A 10052-nucleotide genomic window follows, 5' to 3' on the forward strand; every position below is an offset into this window, starting at 1 on the left:
ACCAACTAACTCGATAAGTCATAAATCAATTGCAAGACATAAATTGTATAGTAAATGGAGGAACGGGGTTATAATATTCAAAATGATTGGCCGGGTCATTACATTATCCCCCTCTTAAACAAATGTTCGTCTTCGAACGAGTCTAACAGAAGAACATACCTGAAATCACAGCATCTGAAGCAATAGCGTCTGGCCTAGCTGGAAGGGCATAGAAACGGGCCTGACCACCCCCTTATCTGCCTCCCCCTTCTCGGGCGACCCATAGCTGATTGGGCTCCGCCCCTAGCTGGCTGAACTCCACCCCTAGCTGGTTGGGCGGGTGGTGAGGTAACTGGTGCTGTAATCTGAGGCTTAGTACTCCGCTGCGGAGTCCCACCCAACATCCTAGGACAATATCTCGCAATGTGACCAAAATCCCGGCACTCGAAACAACCCCTTCTCTGATAAAACTGCTGCTCCTGATGCCCAAAAGAATTACCCGACGATACCTGAGCGGGCGGGGCATAATGAGAACCTTGTGCTGGCAATGCACTGTATGATGACTGACTCTGCTGAAACTGGCCTCCCTGAGGAGCACCACTGGAACCACCCTGACCACGAGGCCTCTTAGCCTCCCTCTCAGTCATCTTCTGACCTCGAACCATCTCAATCTGTCAAGCAATATCGACAACCTCATCAAAGGTAACCCCAGATACTCTCTCCCTGGTCATAAGCAATCGAAGCTGAAAACCGAGGCCATCTATAAACCTCCTGATCCTCTCTCGGTCTGTGGGAACCAACCAGACCGCATGACGAGCTAACTCGGAGAATCGCATCTCATACTGTGTAACAGACATCTCACCCTGGAAAGCTGCTCAAACTGCCTGCGCAGCTCCTCTCTGCGGGACTCAGGTATAAACTTCTCCAGAAAGAGAACAGAGAACTCTTGCCAAGTAAGGGGAGCTGCGCCAACAGGCCTACGCCTCTCGTAAGTCTCCCACCATCTGAGTGCAGCCCCAGAAAACTAAAAGGTAGTGAATGAGACCCCACAAGTCTCCAAAATACCAGCAGTACGGAGTATCCTCTGACACCTGTCCAAGAAGTCTTGAGCGTCCTCTCTCTCTGTGCCACTGAAAGGTGGCGGCTGGAATCTCCCAAACCTCTCCAACCTACGCTGATCATCCTCAGGCATAGCAGGAACCACATAATCCTGTACAGCTATAACCGGCTGGGCTAGTGGTGCCTCCGGTGTCTGAAGTCCCTAAATAACCTGCTCGAGTATGCGAGCGACGGGAGTCTGAGTGCCTCCCCCAGCCTGAGAAGTGGTTGCGGCCGTCGAAATAGAGACCGCCTGAGCAAGACCGGTATATGCTGTCAGAATCTGAGCTAGGGCCTACTGAAGGCCTGGAATCACAATAGGCATAGGTGGTGCCTGAGCCGGTGCATCAACAACTGGAATATGGTCCTGTTCTAGGGCAACCGGTGGATCTGCAGGTACTGCCCCAGCTGTTGTACGGGCTGCACCTCTGCCCCTACCATGGCCTCTACCGCGGCCTCGGTCTCTTGCGGCCCGAACTGGTGGCTGACCCTCTTGACCGGTAGCACGAGTCCTCACCATCTGTGAGAGAATGAAATACAGATGTTTAGTTACTAGAATACATAGAACACACGATAAGAATTTAAGAATGTGAAATTTTCCTAAAGGTTCTGCAGCCTCTCGAAGATAAGTATAGATGTCTCCGTACCGATCCTCAAGACTCTACTAAACCCGCTCATGACTCGTGAGATCTATGTAACCTAGGCTCTGATACCAACTTGTCACGACCGAAAATCTAACCATGGTCGTGATAGCGCCTATCATATTACAAGGCAAGCTTATTCCCCAAAATATTACTACTCAACTGAGTATAAGAATTTAATAAAGCATTTCAACATTTGAATTTCTCATAAACTAAATCAACTTTAAATATAACTTTAGAAATACGGAAACGAGCCCCAAACATTGGGGTGTCACTAAGTCACGAGCGTCTAAATCTATGAACTAAGAAATGAAACTGTCTAACTGTCAATACAATCTCAAAGAAGAACTTATAAAAAGAGTGACAAGGTCCTGCGGACGCTAGCAGCTACCTTGCAATCTCCACAGATAGCCGGCCTGAACTCAATGATCGCCGCGCTGTAACTCACCTGAATCTGCACATAAAGTGCAGGGTGTAGCATGAGTACAACCACCTCAGCAAGTAACAGAAATAACTAAGGAACTGAGTAATAGTGACGAGCTAAGTAAAACAGTTCAATTATTTATTTTTCACAATTTAAAATATAAATAGAAATAAACAGGTAAATTTCATAACTCAGCAAATGCCACAAAGAAGTTTAATAGATAAATGCAACAACAACACAAATAAATACAACCTCACAGCAGTGCCACTCCATCACTCATCACTCGCACTCAACACTCAATACTCAAAACACTCAACACTCTGCGCTCACGAGGGTGTGTACAGACTCCGGAGGGGCTCCCAAAACCCAAGCATTAATCACGGACAACTCACATGCCATCATATCAATACATGGATCCGCACGATCAACTCACATGCTATGCAGACAACTCACGCGCTATGGTATCAAAACCTGGACCCGCACGGTCAACTCACGTGCTACATGGATAACTCATGCGCTATGGTATTAATATCCTCACAAACAGGCCCTCGGCCTCATTCAATCATATACCTCACTAGCCTCATCATCACCAACAAATAAGGGAACACAGCCCACATTAAGTATCACTGCATATTAGTAAATAATAGAGATTGAGGTAAACAGGTACAATAATTTCTATGACTGAGTACAAATAATGTGAGCATGAATAAAGCCTAAGCATGATCTCTAACATGAAGGCAAACAAGTTCAACAACAAATAAATACATAACCACAAATAATAGCCATTAGGCCTCACAGCTTCACGGTCGTCACCTAGCGTGGCTATCACTTCCAAACCATCACGTGATGTCAAATCTCCGGGTTTATACCCTCAAAGCCAGAGTTAAAATTGTTACTTACCTTAACAGCGTAAAGATCCTACTCCGGAATGCCCTCGTCTCTGGACTCGTTCTCCAAATGCTCTGAATCTATTCACAATCAGTACAATACTATCAATATACGCTAATGGAATGAACTCCACAAGAAAAACTATCAAATTATGCCAAAAATTCGAAACCGACCAAAATCCGACCGTCGGGCCCATGTCTCAAAATCAGTCAAAAATGGCAGAATAATAAACCTTGACCTCTCCCGAGTCTAACCATACCAAATTTATCAAAATTCTACATCGTTTGGTCCTTCAAATCCTTAAATTACTCTCCAAACATTCCAAGCCCTAACCCCTCATTTTCACTTATTACCATGATTAAACAACGGAAAATCACCATATATACAAGTATTAGGGCTCAAGTAACTTACCTCAACGAAACCCCCTTGATTCCCTCTACAAATCTCTCCCAAAAGCTCCAAAACCTAATAAAAATGGTGAAGAATGCACCACAATTTGCGAAGTGTGATATATAGGATCTGCCCCAGGGATTCCGCACCTGCGGACTCGCATTTGCGGTCCCAGGTGCGCATTTGCGAAAGTCACTTAGACGCCAAGCTTCGCACCTGCGGGCTCGCAGGTGCGATCCTCTCTTCCGCACCTGCGCTCAATGCCAGGCCTCCATTTTCCGCATCCGCGACATGCCATCCGCACCTGCAATCATCGCACCTGCGGCTCACCATCCGCAGGTGCGGCCACACCAGTAGCCTTACACCAGCAGCTTCCAGCTGCATTTTCCAACTTCCAAACTCCCCGATACCCATCCGAAATCATCCCGAGCCCCTCGGGACCTCAGCAAAAATACTAACAAGTCATATATCAACATACCAACTTAGTCGAACCTTCGAATCACTCAAAACAACATCAAATCATCAAATTACCCTCGGATTCAAGCCTAAAAACTTCTAAATTTCTAAATTCGGCAACCGATGCTAAAATCAACCAAACCACATCTGAAAAACCTCAAATTTTGCACACACATCACAAATGACACTACAAACCTACTCCAACTTCTGGAATTCCATTCCGACCCAGATATCAAATCACCGCCGACTGAAATCGCCAAATTTTTAATTTCACCAATTCAAGCTTAATTCTACCACGGACCTCCAAATAACATTCCGGACGCACTCCTAGGTCCAAAATCACCTAACGGAGCTAACGGAACCATCAGAATTCAAATACGAGGTCATTTACACATAGATCCATATCCGGTTCACTTTTCTAACGTAAATTTTTAAATTATGAGACTAAGTGTCTCATTTCACTCCGAGTTCCTTCCGGACCCGAATCAACTAACCCTATAAGTCATAAATTGCAAGACATAAATTGTGCAGTAAATGGGGAAACGAGGTTATAATATTCAAAATGACTGGCCGGGTCGTTACACCGGGGTGGCAGACCGAGGTTCAATCTCAAGTTATATTGGATTGTTGCGTGAATAAATATTGCCTAGCTCGTGATTTAGGGATCGATCGAGATCGAGACCAGATAAGGTCGAGACCGAGAAGGTTAGGGATCTAGCGAGATCGAAGGAGGCCTGCTAAATCGAATAACAGAGAGCCGAGGAATCTGTGACCGAGCGAAGATTGTGGCGGAGATCTCGGCATATATCAAGTCAAGACCGGTTGATTAGTCAATCAGAAGATTTTCTTCTATATTTACCATATGTAGAACTCCTCTACTATATAAAGGGAGGATTCACGCATAACAAAGGAACATATTACGTTTTCTCTCTTAAGCTCTCTTATTCAGTTGTTCAGTTCTTGCTTCTCAATAATATACTCAGTTGGTTCGAGAGCAACCTAGCTCGAGGGCCAAAGTTGCGCGTTACATTGGTTTGCTTCATTTTACAGTTAATTTCTAACTTCAATTCTTATATTTCTCAGTTTGCGCCAAGTGAAATCACATATCCTTAAAACCACTTAAAATTTAATTGTTATCCAATTTTAAGGGTAAACAACTTTATTTTGAAAGAAAAATCAAGCCAAAATAAAAGGTGCAGGAGCATCATATTGTGCGTGTTTGTGTTATGTTTGAAAAGCTAATAGGAGATCGAAAAACCTTATAGGATAATCGATCTCTCCGAGAAGGAAAAACTTCGTTCTTCAATGTCAAAATTTTGTGGACACTTATTCACATTTCGAAGCATTTATGCTGGATAGATCATCTGATTATCCAGTAACTCATCATCTTGGAAGAACTCTCTCTAAAAATGAATCCACAACCCTATGAAACTTCAAACACAATACCACCAAAACCTCCTGACATTGAATATGCAAAATCCATACATAATGGTTTGGAGAACAAAGCATCCTTCAAAGATATGCTAATATCCTCCGACCCAATGATCTTTGCACCAAATCTGAGCCAATCCAACATAGATCTGACAGGAACTCCCTCAGAAGACACTACTAGAAATTCGCTAAAAACCGACCAAAAAAACCGACCAACGTTGGTCGGTTATGGCCAATTACCGAACCAAAACGCGACCATTACGGTGTGAACGGTGTTTTGATGATCGGAATGGCTTACCGACCAAAGTTGATTGGAAATTTCCAACCAACTTTGGTCGGTAGCTTAAAACGACCATCTGACAAGTTTAATTACTTACCGACCAACTTTGGTCGGAAACATATTTTATTAATTTAATTTTACCGACCAAAGTTGGTCGGTTTAACTAAATTATATTTTTTTTATTAATTATTACAATTAAAAAAAAATCGACAAACTTTGGTCGGTAATTGAAAATATATATTTTTTAAAAATAATTAAAATTAAACATTGCCGACCAACTATGATCGATAATCTCAACAGTGCAGGCAAAATACCGACCAAAGTTGGTCGGTAATGTTGAATTCTGAGAATTTAATGTTCATTAACCGACCAACTTTGGTCGGTATTTTGGAATAATTTATTTTTTTAATTAAAAATCGACCAATTTTGGTCGGTTTTTTTGGGTTTAATTTTGCCATAAAATGCCTGTTTTGGCACCTACACCACCTGCCAGCATACCACCACCAACAACAACAGCAACAACAACAACAACAACAACCACCAAGACATTCAATAAATACTTTAAAACTAACAAATTAAAGTTCAATTGAACATAAAAATCTAAAACCAAATTAAAACTAATTACAACTAGTTCAAAACTGGTTCTATTTGTCTAGTTCAAAGTATATAAAAGTCAAGGGGTATTTTCTACAACATCATCATCACCGTCTGATGAACTTTTATTTACAAGACGATATAGAGAACGGTCTTGTGGAGGACGGGAAGCACGATCACGGGGAGGACGGGAGGAACGATCACGAGCAGGACGGGAGGAACGATCACGTGGAGGTCGATCCTCTGGAGATGACTCACAAGATTGGGGCAACGGAAAAACTCCACTAGATAGGAGAGTTCTGATCTGAGCTTGCATGCCAAGGAATTGAGCATCTCTAAGCCCTTCTCTTTCCTTGGCCGCTTCTAGCTCTGATGTGAGCTTTGTCACTGTCTCCCGCATAGCGGAGAGGCTCTCCCTATTAAGTTGCTCGCCTTGCGAGGAAGTCCCTATTCCTCACATTTCACACTTATAACGATGGAAGTTTTTAGTAGGAAGCCCGTATACCTTCCCCCATTTTGGACCGCCAACAGACTCCAACCATATTCTTTCAGCATCCTCGTCCGAAGGTTGGGTTGGCTTACCCGATTCACCAGCTGGATGACTACGGATGAATTTCTCTACGTTACTTTGATAGCGACCCTATATTATTTTAAATTAAATCAGTATTTCAAAATTTTTATAAAAGTAAATTATAATACTTAAAGAAAATTGAAAGCTTACATATGCAGTCGAGGCCCGGTCCTCGACCCACCTATCTTGATCCCCCTCTTTCTTCTTCTTCACAATATGTGTCTCCTTGAATAGCTCATCATGACTCATTGGACGCCCATACTTCTTTTCCTGAAAACAAATTAATTTAGTTAATAAACAGAATAGATATACTTAGAAAAGTAATATAATTTAAGTAATTACGTACCAATCTTCTTTTTATTATCCCTAGGCTGATTGCACCTCCAGTGTGCAAGGAGCCTCCCTTCTCGGATGCGCGAGCTTTCTTTCCTTTTTCGCTCCTCTCTAAGAACTCTGCGGTAAGCCATTGCCTTTGCAAATCATTCCACAAATTCTTAAGTAACCAGCCAGGCCTCTTGTTCTTCTTTCTAGCATCTGAGAAAGCATCCGCCAATCTCTTGTGAGCTTTATGATGAAAATTTATAGCCACTTCCGCGCTACAGCAGTCTTCCCATACACACTTGCTCTATATTTCAAAAATTAAATATTAGATGGAAACATCATAAATATAAATTATTAAACTGTTTAAAAGAACATGTATACCTTAAATTGATTGAAAATTTGCTCCTTCAGTGAGAATGGGCAATCAGTCCAAGTCGCATAAGGGCCATCATAAAGCTTTCTGATGGCATTGGTGATTATTCTCGTAGTCTTATTACCCGGTCTGAACCTGCAATTTAACAATAAAAATACATTAATATCTTAGTAAAAATGTTACAAATCAATAGACGCAAAAATAATGAATAACACTTACCCATCACCCTCAGGGACTATGATGATCCTGCCATATCGATCATAATGCACTACCTCGTCATCACCATCCGAAGCATGTGTATCAAAGGCATGTGAAGACGGTGTAGGCGGGTCAGAGCTACTACCTTGCAGGCGAAGGCCTGCAATAGATGGAGTCGATGATGAAGATGGTTGCGATCCCTGTGACTGCGACATAGCTGGATACGGCCCAAGTGGATGTGATACCGATGGCTGTGACCCGAGTGGCTGTGACATGGATGGATGCGATCCATGTGGCTGTGATATGTAGGGATGTGATCCATGTGGATGTGATACAGATGGCTGTGAGGCAGCTGGACTGTATGTAAGACGTATAGTCCTATGGCCCTGTGATGGAAGACTGGGTGTCTGAATGAAGATGTACGGCTCGTGATGCTGTGGCAGCTCAGTATAGCCGTGTGGTGGAGGATAAGACATAGGCATCTCTGAAAAGGGTGGACAAGAGGGAGTATTATTTTCTACCCTCCTCTTTCCCTTCCTACCCTTTTCTCGACCCCGAGAACTAGTAGGGTCATTGTTACCTTGACCCTTGCCTGCCATCTGCATAATATAATACACATTTAGATTGAAACATATAAGAAACTAGCTATAAAATGAGAGTGCTTTAAAAAACCAACTTTTTAATCCTCATCGACGTATTGTTCCTCGTCCGAGAATTCTTCGTCCTCACTTGTTTGAGCTTCATCAGTTGATTCTTCGTCCTCATTTTCTATAATTGTTACTTCATTTATATCAACTTCTTCCAATATGCGTTCAGGATGTTCCAAATCATTTTCTAACTGATCGTCCACTATTTGGTGAACATTGGAGATATCGTTTTGATATGCAACATCTAACACATTCTCGACTTCCACCCTACCTACAGGCTTAGTTTTTATTACAACCCACCAATCGGACTTATTCCGCCGCAATGGATAAGGAGCATAATACACTTGCCTAACGTTATGTGCAATTATGAAAGGATCATAGCGATCATACTCCCTCGTATGATTAACCTCAATTATGTTGTATTGGTTGTGTACTCTTGTACCTCTTGTTGGATTTGGGTCAAACCACTTGCATCTAAAAAGTATCAATTTCTTATATGGCCAACCTGTATATTCTAGTTGTAATATTTCTTTGACCACACCATAATAATCAATATCTTCAACTTGGTTGCCATCACCACCTTGAACCCACACCCCGATGTTGTTGCTATTTTTATTTTTAGAGCAATCCTCTGTATGAAACTTATAACCATTCTCCATGAAAACATGATAGTCATGACTTTTCAAATGGCTCAACTTCCCTACCTCCATATATACTTTTTTTTCAAGATTCGACGCATAACCCTCAGACATCTTCAATTTCGTAACCCAATCACAAATTTGTCGTCTTTCCTCCAAAGTGAATGTGTAACTTGCTTTGGGCTTGAACACCTTATCATTGTTTGCTGTCTGCAAGTATAATTCAGGCCGCCTGCAATATTCTTGTAAGTCCATTCTAGCCTTCGGGTTATCTTTTGTCTTACCTTTAACATTCATCACTGTGTTAAACAAATTATCAAAATAATTCTTCTCAATATGCATGACATCAAGGTTGTGTCGGAGAAAATTATCCTTCCAATAAGGCAACTCCCAAAATATACTCTGTTTCGTTCAATTATGATTAAATTGGAAATGCAATTGGACGTCTACTAAAAATTGATGTTTGTACATCAACCACATTACGGGGTCGTTATGCAAGGCTTTGCGTGGAACTTCCGTTGGAAATTCCAGTGCAACCTTTCTTGTATGTTGGTCACCATAAGCAATACATTCATTATGAGGGTGAAAACTAATTCCTTTGCAAAAATTGTGGAAGACTTGGCCACACATTAGGACAATGTATTCATATTCAAAAGAACATTAAAGAAAGATCATACCCAGCCAAAGAACAATCTACAACAAGGGTGGAAAATCCACAAGAGGAATGGAAAACAGTTTCTTTCAACAAAGGAAAGAAGCAAGGAGCGAGAGGCAATCAACAAACCATCAATAATACGGTGGAGAACAACAGAGGTCCAGTATCTCGGTTAAATTGTTCAATGCGAATACGGGTAAGTACATGGACACTCAAATTTTGCAATATAAATCAAAAGATCCAACAAAATTCCTAGAGAACAATGGTGGAAAGACTCCGGCCACCATGGTTAAGGAAAAAACCACCATCCCAATCCAAAACAACTTCTCTCTCCTTGATATCAAGCAAATGGTTTAAGGTAAAACCACTAATAATAATAAAAATACTAAATCAAAAATTATGCATGCAAATGAACACATGTTCACTCAAAAGGAGGACATGGATATGCTGGAAGCTTACGTGTCTACT

The sequence above is a fragment of the Nicotiana tabacum genome, chromosome 24 (genome assembly GCF_000715075.1).
Source record: "Nicotiana tabacum cultivar K326 chromosome 24, ASM71507v2, whole genome shotgun sequence".
NCBI classification, from domain to species: Eukaryota; Viridiplantae; Streptophyta; class Magnoliopsida; order Solanales; family Solanaceae; genus Nicotiana; species Nicotiana tabacum.